The sequence below is a fragment of the Hordeum vulgare genome, chromosome 6H (assembly GCF_904849725.1).
Source record: "Hordeum vulgare subsp. vulgare chromosome 6H, MorexV3_pseudomolecules_assembly, whole genome shotgun sequence".
In the NCBI taxonomy this organism is placed as follows: Eukaryota; Viridiplantae; Streptophyta; class Magnoliopsida; order Poales; family Poaceae; genus Hordeum; species Hordeum vulgare.
The window spans coordinates 9,911,879-9,933,648 of NC_058523.1; positions in this window are offsets into that span (position 1 = coordinate 9,911,879).

Genomic DNA, 21,770 nt, shown 5'->3' on the forward strand with positions numbered 1-21,770 from the left:
TAAACCATTCAAATTTGGAAACTATATAATGGCACAGACAGAAACTAGATATATATAAATTGGTCCAAATAGTACATAATAATACATGCAAGCAGTACATAATAATAGCTAGCATAAATATATATACAAGTGTTTGCCGTTGTGAACACTACTCGTCTGAATCTGAATCAGAATCAGAATGTCCCAAAGCTTGTGGTGTGAGGTGACGCTGGTCATAGTTCACGATACTAATTTTGTGGTACAACTCGTATGCAACGTATGCATCTTTTGCTGCATACTAAATGTTGATAGGGTCAAGTGGGGTCTTCCCCCACTTTCTTTGCTGAGACTTCGGGAATGAAGTCTTCATATCATGGTACTCCTCGTCGATCAAGGCGACTGCCATATCAGCCATCGAAGTCCTCTCATATTGAAGCTGGAATAGGTCTTGGATATCAATGTGGCACTCAACTGGTATCTCAATACCAAAGCTGCGCCTCATATTCGGCATGTCGTTTGTTATGTCAACGCTAGCGAAACGTATGCCGCTGCGAAGGTAGTCCACGAGTTCTGGACAATGCTTGTCAATACTGCAACATCAACAAATTAAAATGGAACAAATGTTACATACTGTTGCAACAAGGAAAAATGTTTCACTACAACTAAAGAGAAATTTATCATAACGATTCAAATGGAACATATTGCTATTCTATGCAATTTTCATATCCTATGAATTGATCTTTATAGGATTTTAATATTGTAACATATTGCTATCCGATGCAATTTTCATATCCTATGAATTGATTAAGAAACCCTCAATTAACTATCCAATGGATCATATAAATAAACTGCATATTGCTATTCAATGGAACCTAAAGAGATCAGTATATGCAATTTTCATAACCTTTGGATCAAAGAAAATCTCAAAACTTACCAATGAAAAATTGTTTCACTACAACTAAAGAGAAATTAATCTTTATAGGATTCCAATATTGTAACATATTGCTATCCTATGCAATTTTCGTATCCTATGAATTGATCAAGAAATCCTCAATTAACTATATATCTGACGGGGTTATAGTCCCAGGGTAGGGTCATAGGTCTGCCCTATAGGTCCTATCCAAGGACTACCCTTGATAGGGGACAAGGCTCTTAGACAGTTCCGATTGAACTAAGGACGCCCCCATCATCCAGTCGGCGACGGTCCACTCGGAGCATATCTAACGTGCCGACTAGAATCCACTTTGTACATCGTAACCTCCGAGGAGGGCAACGATCATACGTTTTCATACACCATAACTAGCATTTAAGGCTTACGTTACCAGTAACGCCGGCATTTACTCGCCACTACTCCACCCTTGTCCACCGGACCATTATGAAGGGCAGCGCACTCTATATAAGCCGCCCTTCACCACTGGTACAGGGGTTGGCACTTGCTGTAATCCCTTAATACACTCGACACAAAGCTCCCAAGAGCACTGAGACGTAGGGCTTTTACCTCCACCGTAGAGGGGCGTGAACTCATACATCCTCGCCGTAGCTAAGGCTCTGCCCATATACTTTCGTACCCCGTACTTCTACTATCAGACTTATACCCACGACAGTTGGCGCCCACCGTGGGACAGGCGTCTAAGCGACTTCCGGCGAGTTTGCGATTTCATCTTTTCGTCATGTCATCCGGCGGAGATCTGTGCATGGGTCATGAGATCCTCTTCGGTGCACTCTCCTTCATCGCCGATGATTCGGCATGGCTTCAGGATGCGCCCCTCGACATCGAGACGCTTCCGAGTCGCGGGGCTACGCACTTCCGTGCCAGTTCCTGCGGCATTCTTCTTCTCCAGCCATCGACGCCGGTGTCGATCTTCGCCCCCGTCACGCGCGGCAACAAGCGATCCGGTCATTCGCGGCTCCAGCGTTGGGTGCGACACGCCCTAGCGCGACAAAACATGTCCTCTCAAGTGGCGGTGCTTGAATCGGTTGTGGTCCCGCGGTCACCCCAGTGCTTGGAGTCAGTTCCGACTGAACTACCTTCCGAGTATCAGGGTCACGGGCCTGCAGCCGAAGTACTCATGGCCGATTCCCACGAAAGTCCCTCCGGGACTGGTCGGAACAAGCGTGAGACCGGAGAATCATCCGACGCTCGTCGTCAACACCCTCGTTCTTCCAGTCGACGCGCTCGCCAGAGCAACGTCGAGGTGTTCCGCACACCCATCCTCAACTTGGCCGCAGCCACCAAGATCGCTGATTCTCTCCAGCCGACTGATTCGGAGGCTGGTAGAGGAATCGAGAAGATTCGTGCCTTGTTACATACGGCGTAGCAGAAAAACTCGACGGTCTCCAAGTCGCACAACAAGATCCTCAACAGTTCCGTTCAAGCGAACACACATCGGTCGGTTTTCAGTCCCGGCTCTCACCAGCGTCGCAGAGGGGGCAGCCTCTGGAACGATCGTTCCAGGGACCAGAGTCGGAATCCGCTTTCCGTTCGGTCTCATCCCGAAGATTGTCGCCGTTCGCGTACTCCTCCGCGGAGTGGGCCTTACGGACCCCGGCATTACGATGATCATCGTTCGGGCGGTGACACGCATGATCAAAGGCCTGATGCAAGAGGGTATATCACTGAGAAGAAGGTTGATAGAAGCCGAGCCCACCGTGATGGTCACGATAGAGATCATCCGAGTGGAAGCAGGACCGTTGTTTCTGGTCCCGAGTGTTTCAGTCGGGCCATTCGCTCGGCTGACATCCCTCCCAACTTCCGATTGGCGACGGGAATCAGCAAATTCACAGCAGAGTCCAAACCAGAAACTTGGTTAGACGGTCTAGATCGGTGGCGGAGATGACCATGTCGCCATGAAACATCTCCCACTGATGCTCGACGGTTTGGCTCAAGCTTGGCTAAACCAGTTAGCTCCCTCAAGCATTTACAGTTGGGCAGATCTGTCCCGAGTCTTCATCAGGACCTTCGAGGGTACGTGCAAACGCCCTGCTGGTCTCACAGAGCTTCAGCACTGTGTCCAGAAGCAAAACGAGCCCTTGCGCGATTTCATCCAGCGCTGGACAACCCTCTACCACACGGTGGAGAATGTTACAGAACACCAAGCAGTCTGCGCCTTCAAGGCAGGCGTTCGGTACAGAGATCTATACCTGAAGTTTGGTTGGACAGGCGACATCTCCATGAGCAAGATGATGGAGATAGCCGCGCGCTATGCGAATGGCGAAGAGGAGGACCGCATACGTAGCGGCAAGCATAAGTTAGTCGCCGACGGAGATGGGAGCAGCAGTCGGAAGCAGAAACAGAAAGCCCAATCCACTCCGCAAGCAGAGGCGGCAGTCGTTACAAACGCTAAGTCCAAAGGCAAGGGGAAACCACAGTACACCCCCAAGAAGAAACAGTCAGGAAATTCCATCCTAGATCAACCGTGTCCAATCCACACGAAGACGGATGAAGAAGGCAATGTCATATTGCCGAAACATACCACTCGGTAGTGTCGCTCCTGATCCAAGGATTCGGTGAAGGACAACCGAGTGAGAAAGACATCGAGCAAGATGATGAGGACAAGGGGGATCCGTTCCCTCAAGTCCATGCAACGTTAATGATTTTTGCTGATGTAGAAAGCAAAAGTCGACTGAAGCTGGTCAACAGGGAGGTAAACATGGCAACCCCATCCACTCCCATGTTCCTCAAGTGGTCACAGACTGCAATCACCTTTGATCAGTCAGACCACCCAGCACACGTACCCACCCCAGGGAGGCAAGCTCTGGTCGTCGACCCGGTGGTGGAAGGAGTTAGGCTGCGCAAAGTCCTCATGGACGACGGCAGCGGCTTGAATATCATGTACGCCGATACTCTCAAGGGAATGGGCATTCCGATGTCCAGACTTAGCGAGAGCAGTATGCAATTCCATGGAGTCGTCCCGGGAAGAAAGGCCAAATCACTCGGCCAGATTGCGTTGGATGTCGTTTTCGGCTCTGACAAGAACTTCCGCAAAGAGAAGTTAACATTTGAGGTGGTAGACTTCCAGAGTGCATACCATGCCATTCTCGGCCGTCCGGCATACGTACGTTTCATGGCCCGTCCATGTTACATATATTTGAAGCTGAAGATGCCTGGTCCCAAAGGCGTGATTACTGTCACAGGCAATCGGCAGTGGGCCGAGGAGTGTCTGCAGCAGGGGTCGAGAATTGCAGACCATCAGATGGCTGTACTCGAGTTGGATGAGTACAAGAAGATTGCCGACCCCGCCGACCTGATGCATTCAAAGAAGCCAGCTTCCGAGTCCGCATTCTAGTCGGCGGGAGACACGAAGAAAGTAAGCATCCACCCGACGGATGCCACCGCCGCCCCAACAAACATCTCCACCACCCTTGATCCAAAATAGGTAGCCGAGCTCATCCAATTCCTCCGTGAGAACTGGGACATTTTTGCATGGAAGCCTGCTGACATGCCAGGTGCACCCAGTGAGTTGGCTGAGCACCGACTGCATGTGGATCCTGTCGCTCGGCCCGTCCGAGAACGCCTGCGTCGGTCCGCCGCGCACAAGAGAAAAGCAATCGGAGAGGAGGTAGCTAAACTTCTGGCAGCCAACTTCATTCGCGAGGTACACCACTCCGAGTGGCTCGCTAATGTTTTCATGGTGCCCAAGAAGGACAAGTCTCTCCATATGTGCATCGATTTCAAGCACCTTAATAAGGTCTGTCCGAAAGACCACTTCCCGCTCCCCCGCATAGATCAAATCGTTGATTCGACTGCGGGTTGCGAGCGCTTATCCTTCCTTGATGCCTATTTGGGCTATCATCAGATCCGTCTGTATGGTCCAGATGAATTAAAAACATCTTTCATCACCCCATTCGGGTGCTTCTGTTACATCACTATGCCATTCGGTTTGAAAAATGCAGGAGCAACTTTTATGCGAATGATCCAAAAATGCCTCCTAGACCAGATTGGTCGAAATGTGGAGGCATATATGGACGATATCGTAGTCAAGTCACGCAAAGGTTCTGACCTGCTGACTGACTTGGCAGAAACATTCGCCAACCTACCTAGGTACGATATCAAGCTCAACCCAGCCAAGTGTTCATTCGGCGTTCCCAGCGGGAAGTTACTCGGTTTCTTCGTTTCTGAACGAGGGATCGATGTCAACCCCGAAAAGATCGGGACCATTGTTTGAATGGAGCGGCCGGTAAGAGTACATGATGTACAAAAGCTCACAGGTTGCCTAGCGGCTTTGAGCAGGTTTATCGCTCCACTCGGCGAGAAGGCGTTACCTGTGTACCGACTCATGAAGAAGTCGGATACCTTCGAGTGGACAGACGAAGCCCAAACCGCATTCGACGACCTCAAAGCCCTGCTTTCCACCCAGCCGGTTCTTACTGCCCGGCTTAGTAAAGAACCCCTTCTTCTGTACATCGCGGCTACAAATCAAGTCGTCAGTACCGTTCTGACAGTCGAACGCGAAGAAGAAGGCAAAGCGTACAAGGTTCAGCGGCCAGTATATTATGTTTCCGAAGTCCTGACTCCTTCCAAGCAGAGGTATCCCCATTATCAGAAGCTTATTTATGGGTCTACATGACTGCAAACAAGGTGGCTCATTATTTCCAAGACCACTCGATATCTGTCATATCTGATGCTCCGTTGTCGGAAATTCTCCACAATCGGGACGCATGAGGCCGGGTGGCAAAGTGGGCAATGGAGATGCTATACTGCGACATCAACTTCGAAGCCAAGAAAGCTATAAAGTCTCAAGCTCTTGCTGACTTCATAGCAGAATGGGCAGACCAACAGCAACCGACTCACATCTACTCGGCTCATTGGACCATGTTCTTCGATGGGTCCAAGATGTTGAATGGCTCCGGCGCCGGCGTAGTGCTCATATCCCCGAAAGGTGATAAACTCAAGTATGTGTTGCAGATCCATTTTGATTCTTCCAACAACGAAGCAGAGTACGAAGCTCTCCTTTACGGGTTGCGCATGGCCATCACACTCGGCGTCCGTCGCCTGATGGTCTATGGCGACTCAGATCTAGTGGTTAATCAAGTAATGAAGGAGTGGGATGTAAGGAACCCCACCATGAATGCATACTGCAATGCAATAAGAAAGCTCAAAAAGAAGTTCGAAGGTCTGGAACTTCACCATGTTCCCCGACTGAAAAAACCAAGCAGCAGATGAATTGGCAAAACTTGGATCCATACGGAGATCTGTCTCGAGTGATGTCTGCCTCGAGCACCTACACCTCCCCTCGGTAAAAGAAGATTCTTTTACAGAGGAACCTGTGCAACCGAAGAGCTCAACAGATCAGACTGAAGTCGACGTTCCCGCTGTGGTTGACCTGGTCATGGAGATTCTAGCTGTCATTCCCGAATGGACTGTGCCATTCATTGCATACATCCTGAGGCAAGAGTTACCGGAAGACGAGGTCCAAGCTAGGCAGATCGTTCGCAGGTCAAAGTCCTTCACCGTCGTTGATGACCAGTTATACAGAGAAAGTGTTTCAGGCATCCTTCAGCGGTGTATCTCTCCTGAGGAGGGTCGGTTAATTTTGGAAGAAATTCACTCGGGAACCTGCGGCCATCATGCCTCCTCAAGGGCAATCGTCGCCAAAGCATTCAGAGCTGGTTTCTTCTGGTTGCAGGCGAATGAAATGGAAAAAGATATAGTCGACCATTGCGAAGGTTGTCAGTTCTATTCAAACAAGTCCCATAAGCCAACGTCCGCGCTGAAGACAATTCCCCTTTCTTGGCCATTCGTCGTGTGTGGATTAGATACAGTCGGACCATTCAGAACAAGCCAAGGAGGATTCACCCATCTGCTGGTAGCAGTCGACAAGTTTACCAAGTGGATTGAAGCCAAGCCAATCATGAAGCTTGACGCCCTTACGGCCATCAAATTTATCAGAGACATCATCGCCAGATACGGGGTTCCACACAACATAATCACCGACAATGGCACAAACTTTGACTCGGACGAGTTCAAAGGTTTTTGCGCAGGCCAAGGTATCCGAGTGGATTTTGCATCCGTTGCGCACCCCCAAAACAAATGGACAAGCGGAGCAGGCGAATGGACTCATTCTTCAAGGGTTGAAGCCTCGACTCCTGCGGGAAGTTGGACATGCCGCCGGTGCCTGGGTCACCGAGCTGCCTTCGGTGCTGTGGGGCCTCCGAACAACTCCGAATAGATCGACAGGACGATCCCCGGTTTTCCTCGTTTATGGAGCAGAGGCAGTCCTTCCGAGTGACTTGCTTCACAACTCTCCACGAGTCGAACTCTTCTCTGAAGCCGAAGCAGAGCAAGCCAGGCAAGACGGAGTAGACCTTTTAGAAGAGGAGCGTGATATGGCATTGATCCGTTCAGCAATTTATCACCAAGATCTGCGGCGATTTCATGCGCGGCACGTCAGGAACCGCACGTTCCAAGCAGGCGACCTGGTGCTCCGAGTGGATCAACAGAGACCACACAAGTTGGCTCCCGCCTGGGAAGGACGTTCATCATTTCTAAGGTGCTGAACAACGGAGCGTATCGACTCTACAACCTCGACAGGGAGACTGACGAGCCGCGAGCATGGAATAGAGATCTACTGAAGCGCTTCTACACATAACTGCCGACAGAGACAATGCAAAGAACAAATGTCATCGAAGTAATACAAAGCGGATTAATTTCTTACGGATTCAAAATTCTTCCGCGTTTGCAGACTCCGGTCTAAAAAACTAACTCCGAGTGTGCACCAAAAGTCACACTCGGAGACTTAGCTGCGACCTAGAGTCGCCTAAGTAAAAAACTAACTCCGAGTGTGCACCAAAAGTCACACTCAGAGACTTAGCTGCGACTCAGAGTCGCCTAAGCAAAAAACTAACTCCGAGTGTGCACCAAAAGTCACACTCGGAGACTTAGCTGCGACCCAGAGTCGCCTAAGTAAACAACTTGCTCCGAGTGTGCACCAAAAGTCACACTCGGGGACTTAGCTGCGACCCAGAGTCGCCTAAGTAAACAACTCACTCCGAGTGTGCACCAAAAGTCACACTCAGGGACTTAGCTGCGACCCAGACTCGCCTAAGTAAACAACTCGCTTCGAGTGTGCACCAAAAGTCACACTCGGGGACTTAGCTACGAACCAGAGTCGCCTAAGTAAACAACTCGCTCCGAGTGTGCAGCAAAAGTCACACTCGGGGACTTAGCTGCGAACCAGAGTCGCCTAAGTAAATAACTCGCTCCGAGTGTGCACCGAAAGTCACACTCGGGGACTTAGCTGCGACCCAGAGTTGCCTAAGTAAAGAACTCGCTCTGAGTGTGCACCAAAAGTCACACTCGGGGACTTAGCTGCGACCCAGAGTCGCCTAAGTAAACAACTCGCTCCGAGTGTGCATCAAAAGTCACACTCGGGGACTTAGCTGCGACCCAGAGTCGCCTAAGTAAACAACTCGCTCCGAGTGTGCACCAAAAGTCACACGCGGGGACTTAGCTACGACCCGGAGTCGCCTAAGTAAACAACTGGCTCCGAGTGTGCACCAAAAGTCTCTCGGGGACTTAGCTGCGACCCAGAGTCGCCTAAGTAAACAACTCGCTTCGAGTGTGCACCAAAAGTCACACTCGGGGACTTAGCTGCGACCCAGAGTCGCCTAAGTAAACAAATGGTTCCGAGTGTGCACCAAAAGTCACACTCGGGGACTTAGCTGCGACCCAGAGTCGCCTAAGTAAACAAATAGCTCCGAGTGTGCACCAAAAGTCACACTCGGGGACTTAGCTGCGACCCAGAGTCGCCTAAGTAAACAACTCGCTCTGAGTGTGCACCAAAAGTCACACTCGGGGACTTAGCTGCGACCCAGAGTCGCCTAAGTAAACAACTTGCTCCGAGTGTGCACCAAAAGTCACACTCGAGGACTTAGCTGTGACCCAGAGTCGCCTAAGTAAACAACTCGCTCCGAGTGTGCACCAAAAGTCACACTCGAGGACTTAGCTGCGACCCAGAGTCGCCTAAGTAAACAACTCGCTCCGAGTGTGCACCAAAATTCACACTCGGGGACTTAGCTGTGACCCAGAGTCGCCTAAGCAAACAACTCGCTCCGAGTGTGCACCAAAAGTCACACTCAGGGACTTAGCTGCGACCCAGAGTCGCCTAAGTAAACGACTTGCTCCGAGTGTGCACCAAAAGTCACACTCGGGGACTTAGTTGCGACCCAGAGTCGCCTAAATAAACAACTTGCTCCGAGTGTGCACCAAAAGTCACACTCGGGGACTTAGCTGCGACCCAGAGTCGCCTAAGTAAACAACTTGCTCCGAGTGTGCACCAAAAGTCACACTCGGGGACTTAGCTGCGACCCAGAGTCGCCTAAGTAAACAACTTGCTCCGAGTGTGCACCAAGAGTCACACTCGGGGACTTAGCTGCGACCAGAGTCGCCTAAGTAAACAACTTGCTCTGAGTGTGCATTTAAAGTCATACTCAGGGACTTAGATGCGACCCAGCGTCGCCTAAGCAAACAACTTGCTCCGGGTGTGCATTTCAAGTCACACTCGAGGACTTAGCTGCGACCCAGCGTCGCCTAAGCAAACAACTTGCTCCGGGTGTGCATTTCAAGTCACACTTGAGGACTTAGCTGCGAACCAGAGTTGCCTAAGTAATGAGCTTCCTCCGAGTGGGCACACAAGTTACACTCGGAGGCTTAGCTGAGTCGCCTAAACAAAAACCACGAGCCAAAATCGTGTCAAAAAAACTCAGCGAAAGAAGAGCAAAAGATCCGGTTCGAATTCAAATTGAGTTCAACGATCAGTCGGCTCGGTGTGAATCAAGTTTATCCACACTGAGCCACGAATGTACCGGCCAACAGCAGTGGCCAAAGTTTAATACAAACTCCAGTCGGCATACCGAGGTGAATGCGCGTTCAGCATAAAGTCAATCAAGCATCGCCGGGGCTGGCAGGCTCCACGAAGGTGTCGAGGTCGATTCCATCTGCAATCCGAGTGGCCGTGTCGAGGAAGGTGTCCATGAAGTCTTCAAATCGAAGCTTCTAGGTGTTGGCGACCTGCAACGTCTTCAGCTTGTCTTCACGGGCTTCCTTACAATGCACTCGGACCAGAGACAGCACCACGTCCGCGCCACACCGAGCGGCAGACTTCTTCCTGTTGGAAATATGCCCTAGAGGCAATAATAAAATGGTTATTATCATATTTCCTTGTTCATGATAATCGTCTATCGTTCATGCTATAATTGTATTAACAGGAAACAGTAATACATGTGTGAATGAATAGATCACAATGTGTCCCTAGCAAGCCTCTAGTTGGCTAGCTCGTTAGTCAATAGATGATCATGGTTTCCTGATCATGGGCATTAGATGTCGTTGATAACGGGATCACATCATTGGGAGAATGATGTGATGGACAATACCCAATCCTAAGCCTAGCACTAGATCGTATTGTTCGTATGCTAATGCTTTTCTAATGTCAAGTATCTTTTCCTTCGACCGTGAGATTGTGCAACTCCCGGATACCGTAGGAGTGCTTTGGGTGTATCAAACGTCACAACGTAACTGGGTGACTATAAAGGTGCACTACGGGTACCTCCGAAAGTGTCTGTTGGGTTGGCACGAATCGAGATCGGGATTTGTCACTCCGTGTGACGGAGAGGTACCTCTGGGCCCACTCGGTAGAACATCATCATGAGCTCAATGTGACTAAGGAGTTAGTCACACGATGACGTGCTACGGAACGAGTAAAGAGACTTACCGGTAACGAGATTGAACAAGGTATAGGTATACCGACGATCGAATCTCGGGCAAGTTCTATACCGACAGACAAAGGGAATCGTATACGGGATTGATTGAATCCTTGACATCGTGGTTCATCCAATGAGATCATCGTGGAGCTAGTGGGAGCCACCATGGGTATCCAGACCCCACTGATGATTATTGGCCAGAGAGGTATCTCGGTCATGTCTGCCTGTCTCCCGAACCCGTAGGGTCTACACACTTAAGGTTCGATGACGCTAGGGTTATAGGGAATTGTTGTACGAGGTTACCGAAAGTTGTTCGGAGTCCCGGATGAGATCCCGGACGTCACGAGGAGCTCCGGAATGGTCCGGAAGTAAATATTGATATATAGGACGGATGGTTTCGGACACCGGAAGTGTATCGGGCGTCATCGGTAACGTACCGGGACCACCGGAAGGGGGCAACGACCCCGGGAGGCTAGATGGGCTAAGTGTTGGAAATATGCCCTAGAGGCAATAATAAATTAGTTATTATTATATTTCTTAGTTCATGATAATTGTTTATTATCCATGCTATAATTGTATTAATTGGAAACACAATACTTGTGTGGATACATAGACAAAACACTGTCCCTAGTAAGCCTCTAGTTGACTAGCTCGTTGATCAAAGATGGTCAAGGTTTCCTGGCCATAGGCAAGTTTTGTCACTTGATAACGGGATCACATCATTAGGAGAATCATGTGATGGACTAGACCCAAACTAACAGACGTAGCATGTTGATCGTGTCATTTTGTTGCTACTGTTTTCTTTGTGTCAAGTATTTGTTCCTATGACCATGAGATCATATAACTCACGGACACCGGAGGAATGCTTTGTGTGTATCAAACGTCGCAACATAACTGGGTGACTATAAAGATGCTCTACAGGTATCTCCGAAGGTGTTCAATGAGTTAGTATAGATCGAGACTGGGATTTGTCACTCCGTGTGACGGAGGGGTATCTCGGGGCCCACTCGGTAATACAACATCACACACAAGCCTTGCAAGCAATGTAAATTAATGTAAGTTGCGGGATCTTTTATTACGGAACGAGTAAAGAGACTTGCCGGTAAACGAGATTGAAATAGGTATGCGGATACTAACGATCGAATCTCGGGCAAGTAACATACCGAAGGACAAAGGGAATGACATACGGGATTATATGAATCCTTGGCACTGAGGTTCAAACGATAAGATCTTCCTAGAATATGTAGGATCCAATATGGGCATCCAGGTCCCGCTATTGGATATTGACCGAGGAGTCTCTCGGGTCATGTCTACATAGTTCTCGAACCCGCAGGGTCTACACACTTAAGGTTCGACGTTGTTTTATGCGTATTTGAGTTATGTGGTTGGTTACCGAATGTTGTTCGGAGTCCCGGATGAGATCACGTACGTCACGAGGGTTTCCGGAATGGTCCGGAAACGAAGATTGATATATAGGATGACCTCATTTGGTTACCGGAAGGTTTTCGTGCATTACCGGAAAAGTTTCGGGCTCATCGGTAGTGTACCGGGAGTGTCGGGAGGGGTGTCACGCCCCAAGGGGTCTCATGGGCTATGGGAAGAGATAAACCAACCCCTAGTGGGCTGGAATAAGTTCCCACTAAGGCCCATAAGGTTTGAGAAGGAAAAAACACAAGGTGGAAAGAGTTTCCAAGTGGGAAGGTGGAATCCTACTCCAAGTAGGATTGGAGTAGGACTCCTCCACCTCCAATTTCGGCCACACCTTTAGGTTTTGAGGCTGCCTCCTCCCCTCCCTCCCACCTATATATACGGAGGTTTTATGGCTGATTTGAGACGACTTTTCCACGGCAGCCCGACCACATACCTCCACGGTTTTTCCTCTAGATCGCGTTTCTGCGGAGCTCGGGCGGAGCCCTGCTGAGACATGGTCATCACCAACCTCCGTAGCGCCGTCACGCTGCCGGAGAACTCTTCTACCTCTCCGTCTCTCTTGCTGGATCAAGAAGGCCGAGATCATCGTCGAGCTGTACGTGTGCTGAACGCGGAGGTGCCGTCCGTTCGGTACTAGATCGTGGGACTGATCGCGGGATTGTTCGCGGGGCGGATCGAGGGACGTGAGGACGTTCCACTACATCAACCGCGTTCACTAACGCTTCTGCTGTACAATCTACAAGGGTACGTAGATCACTCATCTTTTTGTGGGCGGTGATGTGCGTTTTGCTGCCCTCCTTAGTCTTTTCTTGATTCCGCAGTATTGTTGGATTGAAGCGGCTTGGACCGACATTACTCGTACGCTTACGAGAGACTGGTTTCATCGCTACGAGTAACCCCGTTGCTCAAAGATGACTGGCAAGTGTCGGTTTCTCCAACTTTAGTTGAATCGGATTTGACCGAGGAGGTCCTTGGATGAGGTTAAATAGCAACTCATATATCTCCGTTGTGGTGTTTGCATAAGTAAGATGCGATCCTACTAGATACCCATGATCACCACGTAAAACATGCAACAACAAAATTAGAGGACATCTAACTTGTTTTTGCAGGGTATGCTTGTGATGTGATATGGCCAACGATGTGATGTGATATATTGGATGTATGAGATGATCATGTTGTAATAGATAATATCGACTTGCACGTCGATGGTACGGCAACCGGCAGGAGCCATAGGGTTGTCTTTATAACTAACGTTTGTGCTTGCAGATGCGTTTACTATTTTTGCTAGGACGTAGCTTTAGTAGTAATAGCATGAGTAGCACGACAACCCCGATGGCGACACGTTGATGGAGATCATGATGATGGAGATCATGGTGTGACGCCGGTGACAAGAAGATCGTGCCGGTGCTTTGGTGATGGAGATCAAGAAGCACGTGATGATGGCCATATCATGTCACTTATAAATTGCATGTGATGTTAATACTTTTATGCACCTTATTTTGCTTAGAACGACAGTAGCATTATGAGGTGATCTCTCACTAAAATTTCAAGACGAAATTGTGTTCTCCCCGACTGTGCACCGTTGCTACAGTTCGCCGTTTCGAGACACCACGTGATGATCGGGTGTGATAGACTCAACTTTCACATACAACGGGTGCAAAACAGTTGCGCACGCAGAACACTCGGGTTAAGCTTGACGAGCCTAGCATGTGCAGACATGGCCTCGGAACACATGAGACCGAAAGGTCGAGCATGAATCTTATAGTTGATATGATTAGCATAGAGATGCTTACCACTGAAACTATTCTCGACTCACGTGATGATCGGACTTGAGATAGTGGATTTGGATCATGTACCACTCAAATGACTAGAGAGATGTACTTTTTGAGTGGGAGTTCTTCAATAATATGATTAATTGAACTAATTGTCATGAACATAGTCTAATGGTCTTTGCGAATTACGATGTAGCTTGCGCTATAGCTCTACTGTTTTATATGTTCCTAGAGAAAATTTAGTTGAAAGTTGATAGTAGCAAACTTTGCAGACTGAGTCTGTAAAACCGAGGATTGTCCTCGTTGCTGCACAGAAGGCTTATGTCCTTAATGCACCACTCGGTATGCTGCACCTCGAGCGTCGTCTGTGGATGCTGTGAACATCCGACATACACGATAGTTCAGTACAAAAATACTTAATGGCTTAGAAGCAAGGCGCCGAAAACGTTGTAAAACGTCACGGAACATAAGTGATGTTCTAAAGAGATGAAATTGTGATTTCATGCTTGTGCCCTTGTTAAGAGGTACGAGACCTCCGACAAGATTCTTTGTCCACAAAGCACAGGAGAAAAGGCTCAATCGTTGAGCATGTGCTCAGATTGTCTGAGTACGACAATCGCTTGAATCAAGTGGGAGTTAATCTTCCAGATGAGATAGTGATAGTTCTCCAAAGTCACTGCCACCAAGCTGTGAGAGCTTCGTGATGAACTATAACATATCAAGGATACATACAATGATCCTTGAGCGATTCGCGATGTTTGACACTGCGAAAGTAGAAATCAAGAAGGAGCATCAATAGTTGATGGTTTGTAAAACCACTAAGTTTCAAGAAAGGCAAGGGCTAGAAGGGATACTTCGTGAAACGGCAAAACAGTTGCTGCACTAATGAAGAGACCCAAGATTAAACCCAAACCCGAGACTAAGTGCTTCTGTAATGAGGGGAACAATCACTGAGGCGGAGCAACTCAAGATACTTGGTAGATAAGAAGGCTGGCAAAAGTCAAAAGAAGTGTATTTGATATACATGATGTTGATGTGTACTTTACTAGTACTCCTAGTAGCACGAGGGTATTGGATACCGGTTCGGTTGCTAAGTGATTAGTGACGCGAAATGAAAGCTACGGCATAAACGGAGACTAGCTAAAGGCGAGGTGACGATACGTGTTGGAAGTGTTTCCAAGATTGATATGATCAAACATCGCACGCTCCCTCTACCATCGGGATTGGTGTTAAACCTAAATAATTGTTATTTGGTGCTTGCGTTAAGCATGAACATGATTGGATCGTGTTTATTGCAATACGATTATTCATTTAAAGAGAATGATGGTTACTCTATTTTCTTGAATAATCACGTTCAATGGTTTATTGAATCTCGATCGTAGTGTTACACATGTTCATGATATTGGTGCCAAAAGATACGAGTTGATGATGATAGTACCACTTACTTGTGGCACTGCCGCTTGAGTCATGTTAGTATAAATTGCATGAAGAGGCTCCATGCTGATGGATCTTTGTACTCACCTGATTTCGAATCACTAGTGACATGCGAATCATACCACATGAGCAAGGCCTTGTTTTCATTGAGATGAAATAAGATAGTAACTTGTTGGAAGTGATACATTTTGATGTATGCAGTCCAATGGGTGCCGAGGCACGCAGTGGATATCATTATGTTCTTACTTCACTGACGATTTGAGTAGATACAGGAGTATTTACTTAATGAATCACAAGTCTAAAATGTTGAAAAGTTCAATTCCGTTTCAGAGTGAAGTTCGTCGTAACAAGAGGATAAACTGTCTACGATATGATCATGGAAATGAATATCTGAGTTACGAGTTTTGGTACACAGTTAAGACAATGTGGAAATTGTTTCGCAGTTCATGCCACCTGGAACATCATAGTGTGATGATGTGTCTGAACGTCATAGCCACGCACTATTTGGTATGGTGCATACTGTGATGTCTCTTATCGAATTACCACTATCGTTTATGGGTTATGCATTAGAGACAACCGCACTCACTTTAAATAGGGCACCACGTATTTCCGTTGAGATGACACAGTATAGACTGAGGTTTAGAGAAATCTAAACTGTCGTTTCTTGAAAGTTTGGGGTTTCGACACTTATGTGAAAAAGTTTCAGTCTGATAGGCTCGAACCCAAAGCGGATAAATGCATCTTCATAGGATATCCAAAACAGTTGGGTACATCTCCTATCTCAGATCCGAAAGCAAAGTGTTTGTTTCTAGAAACGGATCCTTTCTCGAGGAAATGTTTCTCTCGAAAGAATTGAGTGGGAGGGTAGTAGAACTTGATGAGGTTATTGAACCATCACTTCAACCAGTGTGTAGCAGGGCGCATGAAGTTGTTCATGTGGCGCCTACACCAATTGATGTGGAAGCTGATGATGATGATCATTGAGCTTCCAATCAAGTTACTACAAACCTCGTAGCTCGACAAGGTCGCGTACTGCTGGAGAGTAGTACGGTAACCCTGTCTTGGAGGTCATGTTGTTGAGCAACAGTGAACCTACGAGTTATGGAGAAAGCGATGGTGGGCCCAGATTCCGACAAATGGCTGGAAGCCATGAAATCCGAGAAAGGATCCATGTGTGAAAACAAAGTGTAGACTTTGGTAGAACTACTTGATGGTCATAGGACTATTGAGTAAAAATGGATCTTTAAAAGAAGACAGACAATGATGGTGATAAGTCACTATTAAGAAAAGCTCGACTTGTCGCAAAGATGTTTTCGATAAGATCAAACAGTTGACTATGATGAGACTTTCTCACTCGTAGCGATGCTAAAAGTCTGTTAGAATTATGTTAGTTGTTGATGCATTATTTATGAAATATTGCACGTAGGATGTCAAAACATTGTTTTCTCGACGGTTTCCTTGAGCAAACATTGTATGTGATACAACCAGAAGGTTTTGTCGATCTAAAGATACTAGCAAGTATGCAAGCTCCAGTGATCCTTCAATGGACTGGTGCAAGCATCTCGGAGTTGGAATATACACTTTGATGAGATGATCAAAGATTTTGGGTTTGTACAAGGTTTATGAGAAACTTGTACTTCCAAAGAAGTGAGTGGGAGCACTATAGAATTTCTGATAGGTATATGTGGTTGACATATTGTGGATCAGAAGTAATGTAGAATTTCTGTAAAGCATACAAGGTTGTTTGAAAGAAGTTTTCAAAGGAGTACCTGGATTACGCTACTTGAACGTTGAGCATCAAAGATCTATGGAGATAGATCGAAAGCGCTTAATAGAAGTTTCAACAAGATGCATGCCTTGACAAGTTTTTGAAAGAGTTCAAAATAGACCAGCAAAGAAGGAGTTCTTGGTTGCGTTGTGAGGCATGCATTTGAGTAAGACTCAAAACCCGACCACGGCAGAATAAAGAGAATAGACGAAGGTCGTCTTTTATGCCTTAGTCGTAGAATCTAAAGTATGCCACACTGTGTACCGCACCTGAAGTGTGCCTTGACTCAAAGTATGTTGAGAGGTACAGAGAGTGATCCATGATTGAATCACTAGCAGCGGTCGAAATTTATCCTTAGTAACTAATGGACTAAGGAATTTTTCTCGATTATGGAGGTGGTTAAAGAGTTTGTCGGAAAGGGTTACGTCAATGCAAGCTTTGACACTAATCCGGATAACTATGAGTAGTGAAACGGATTCGTATAGTAGAGTAGATATTTGGAGCATTTCCGAATAGCACGTAGTAGCAGCATCTATAAGATGACATAAAGATTTGTAAAGAACGCACGAATCTGAAAGTTTCAGAACCGTTGGCTAAAACCTCTCTCACGAGCAAGACGTGATCAGACCCCATAACTATATGGGTGTTGGATTCCTTGGAATCACATGGTGATGTGAACTAGATTATTGACTCTAGTGCAAGTGGGAGACTGTTGGAAATATGCCCTAGAGGCAATAATAAATTAGTTATTATTATATTTCTTAGTTCATGATAATCGTTTACTATCCATGCTATAATTGTATTGATTGGAAACACAATACTTGTGTGGATACATAGACAAAACACTGTCCCTAGTAAGCCTCTAGTTGACTAGCTCGTTGATCAAAGATGGTCAAGGTTTCCTGGCCATAGGCAAGTGTTGTCACTTGATAACGGGATCACATCATTAGGAGAATCATGTGATGGACTAGACCCAAACTAATAGACGTAGCATGTTGATCGTGTCATTTTGTTGCTACTGTTTTCTGCGTGTCAAGTATTTGTTCCTATGACCATGAGATCATATAACTCACGGACACCGGAGGAATGCTTTGTGTGTATCAAACGTCGCAACGTAACTGGGTGACTATAAAGATGCTCTACAGGTAACTCTGAAGGTGTTCGTTGAGTTAGTATAGATCGAGACTGGGATTTGTCACTCCGTGTGACGGAGGGGTATCTCGGGGCCCACTCGGTAATACAACATCACACACAAGCCTTGCAAGCAATGTAACTTAATGTAAGTTGCGGGATCTTGTATTACGGAACGAGTAAAGAGACTTGCCGGTAAACGAGATTGAAATAGGTATGCGGATACTAACGATCGAATCTCGGGCAAGTAACATACCGAAGGACAAAGGGAATGACATACGGGATTATATGAATCCTTGGCACTGAGGTTCAAACGATAAGATCTTCGTAGAATATGTAGGATCCAATATGGGCATCCAGGTCCCGCTATTGGATATTGACCGAGGAGTCTCTCGGGTCATGTCTACATAGTTCTCGAACCCGCAGGGTCTGCACACTTAAGGTTCGACGTTGTTTTATGCGTATTTGAGTTATGTGGTTGGTTACCGAATGTTGTTCGGAGTCCCAGATGAGATCACGGACGTCACGAGGGTTTCCGGAATGGTCCGGAAACGAAGATTGATATATAGGATGACCTCATTTGGTTACCAGAAGGTTTTCGTGCATTACCGGAAAAGTTTCGGGCTCATCGGTAGTGTACCGGGAGTGCCGGGAGGGGTGTCACGCCCCAAGGGGTCTCATGGGCTATGGGAAGAGATAAACCAACCCCTAGTGGGCTGGAATAAGTTCCCACTAAGGCCCATAAGGTTTGAGAAGGAAAAAACACAAGGTGGAAAGAGTTTCCAAGTGGGAAGGTGGAATCCTACTCCAAGTAGGATTGGAGTAGGACTCCTCCACCTCCAATTTCGGCCAAACCTTTAGGTTTTGAGGCTGCCTCCTCCCCTCCCTCCCACCTATATATACGGAGGTTTTAGGGCTGATTTGAGACAACTTTTCCACGGCATCCCGACCACATACCTCCACGGTTTTTCCTCTAGATCGCGTTTCTGCGGAGCTCGGGCGGAGCCCTGCTGAGACAAGGTCATCACCAACCTACGGAGCGCCGTCACGCTGCCGGAGAACTCTTCTACCTCTCCGTCTCTCTTGCTGGATCAAGAAGGCCGAGATCATCGTCGAGCTGTACGTGTGCTGAACGCGGAGGTGCCGTCCGTTCGGTACTAGATCGTGGGACTGATCGCGGGATTGTTCGCGGGGCGGATCGAGGGACGTGAGGACGTCCCACTACATCAACCGCGTTCACTAACGCTTCTGCTGTACAATCTACAAGGGTACGTAGATCACTCATCCCCTCTCGTAGATGGACATCACCATGATAGGTCTTCGTGCGCGTAGGAAATTTTTTGTTTCCCATGCGACGTTCCCCAACACTAAGTGGGGAAGGGAACCAGCCCCTAAGTGGGCTGGTGCGCCCCCCACCCAGCCCATGCGCACCGGAAAAAAGGGGAAGGGGGGGAACCCTAGCTTAGGTGGGCCTTAGGCCCACCAGAGGGGTGCGCCACCCCTCCTCCTTGCCCTGGCCACCACCCCTTTCCCATCTAAGGGCTGCCGCACCCCTTAGGGGTGGGAACCCTAAGGGATGCGCCCCCTCCCTCTCCCCCTATATATTGATGAGGTTCTGGGCTGTTTGAGACACGGTTGAATCTCTCTCTCTCGGCGCAGCCCTGCTCCTCTCCCTCCTCCTCTCTGCCGACGCTTGGCGAAGCCCTGCCGGGAGACCTCGTCTCTCCATCGACACCACGCCGTCGTGTTGCTGGACTTCTTCCCCAACCTCTCTCTCCTCCTTGCTGGATCAAGGTGCGGGAGACGTCACCAGGCTGCACGTGTGTTGAACGCGGAGGTGCCGTTGTTCGGCACTAGATCGGAATCGCCGCGAGTACGACTCCATCAACCGCGTTATAGCAACGCTTCCGCTTAGCGATCTTCAAAGGTATGAAGATGCTCTTACCCCTCTCTCGTTGCTGGTCTCTCCATAGGAAGATCTGAACATGCGTAAGAAAATTTTGAATTTATGCTACGTTACCCAACACTTCCATGCCTGCACTCTGCTTGGATCATCCTCCAGTCGAGTCATCAACCCCTCTATCTCATTCCGGGAGTCATCTTCAGGCCACAACTCTTTGTTAATTCGGCCGACAACTTCTCTCAGGCGACCAACGAAAGGACCCACCTTGTTAAGGAGGGAATTTAGTCAGAACATGTCCCCGTTAGCTTCATCACCGAGTGGAACATTCGGTTGCCCAAGCGTCGGTTCAATTTCGGCGGTCTCGGCTTCAACGTCCCGACAGAAATCTGCAAAGAAAATACAGGGAGAAAATAAGCGCGGAGTGAACTCCAAAGTCAAAGAGCACTCGGCAAGAAACTTACCACCAAGCAGTGCGACCATCTTCTTCGCCCAGTCGCCAACGTATTTCTCCTGCGCTTTGCACCAAGCGTTCATTGACTTCAGCTGGCCCACCCATTCAGATCTCTCCTTCTTCATATTTTCTAACTCGGCTAACAGTGCCTTGTTAGTCTCCCGAGATTCCTCCAAAGATATTTCTCGTTCAGCGAGAGCCTTCTTCATGCCAGCCATATCATTCGCAGCTACCTCCAAGTCGGCAGCAAGTTGAGTCTTCTCAGCCATCAGAGCAGTATAGGCCGATCCCACTTCACAAGTCTTCTGTCAAAGAGACACAAAGGGAGGATCAGCCAGATTCAACAAGGAAAAAGTCTCGACAGATATGACAAAACAATCAAAACTCAAGATTCTTCAGACCCCTGCCGATGCAAGCAATCGACAACGGTCTCGGGGACTACACCCAGTGGGTTCACTGAGAGTGACCCCACTGGTATGAAGCTCGAACAGGTCGGTCCCATTGAGCTCCATAGCAAAGCAACAACACTATGAGACTACTATTACTCGACCCGAGTAACACCACTCTCGGGGACTACACCCAGTGGGTGCACTCGGCGTGCCCCCACTGGTACCATTCGGGCAGATCAACTCTGATCTATAGAGATTATGGAAAATACATATAAACACAACTGTCGGTGCAAACACTCGACAGAAGTCTCGGGGACTACACCCACTGGGTTCACTCGGAGTGAACCCACTGGAAAATTAACCTACTGTATCCGAGTATCTCGCCAAAACCCCCAGTGGGCACCAAGAGGAATGTAAACACTTACTAGCGCACTTACTCGGATATCATCCCGAAGCTCGAAGCTCTTCTTGTACAGGGACGCAACGGAGTCATATGCTCCCTTGGCTTCGCCCACCATCAGCTCCACTTGTACCATGGCGTCCTTGGCGGCTCCTGCTTGATCTTCCGGGAGGCGTCGGGCATCATAGTGAACAGTCGACGGACCCGGCGTGGCAGAAGGCGCCTTAGGCATCCCGAGCTCCCTGGGCATCCCGAGCTCTGCTCCAGTCGATTCCGTCGTGAAGGACACCGTCTCAGTCGGCGGCACGCTCATGGCGGGGTTGGCAGCAGGTTGGATAACCCCAGGGACAGACGCCAAAGCTGGTTCCGACCCCCTTTGGTCGTCGTCGTCCAGATGGATCACCTCCGAAGGAA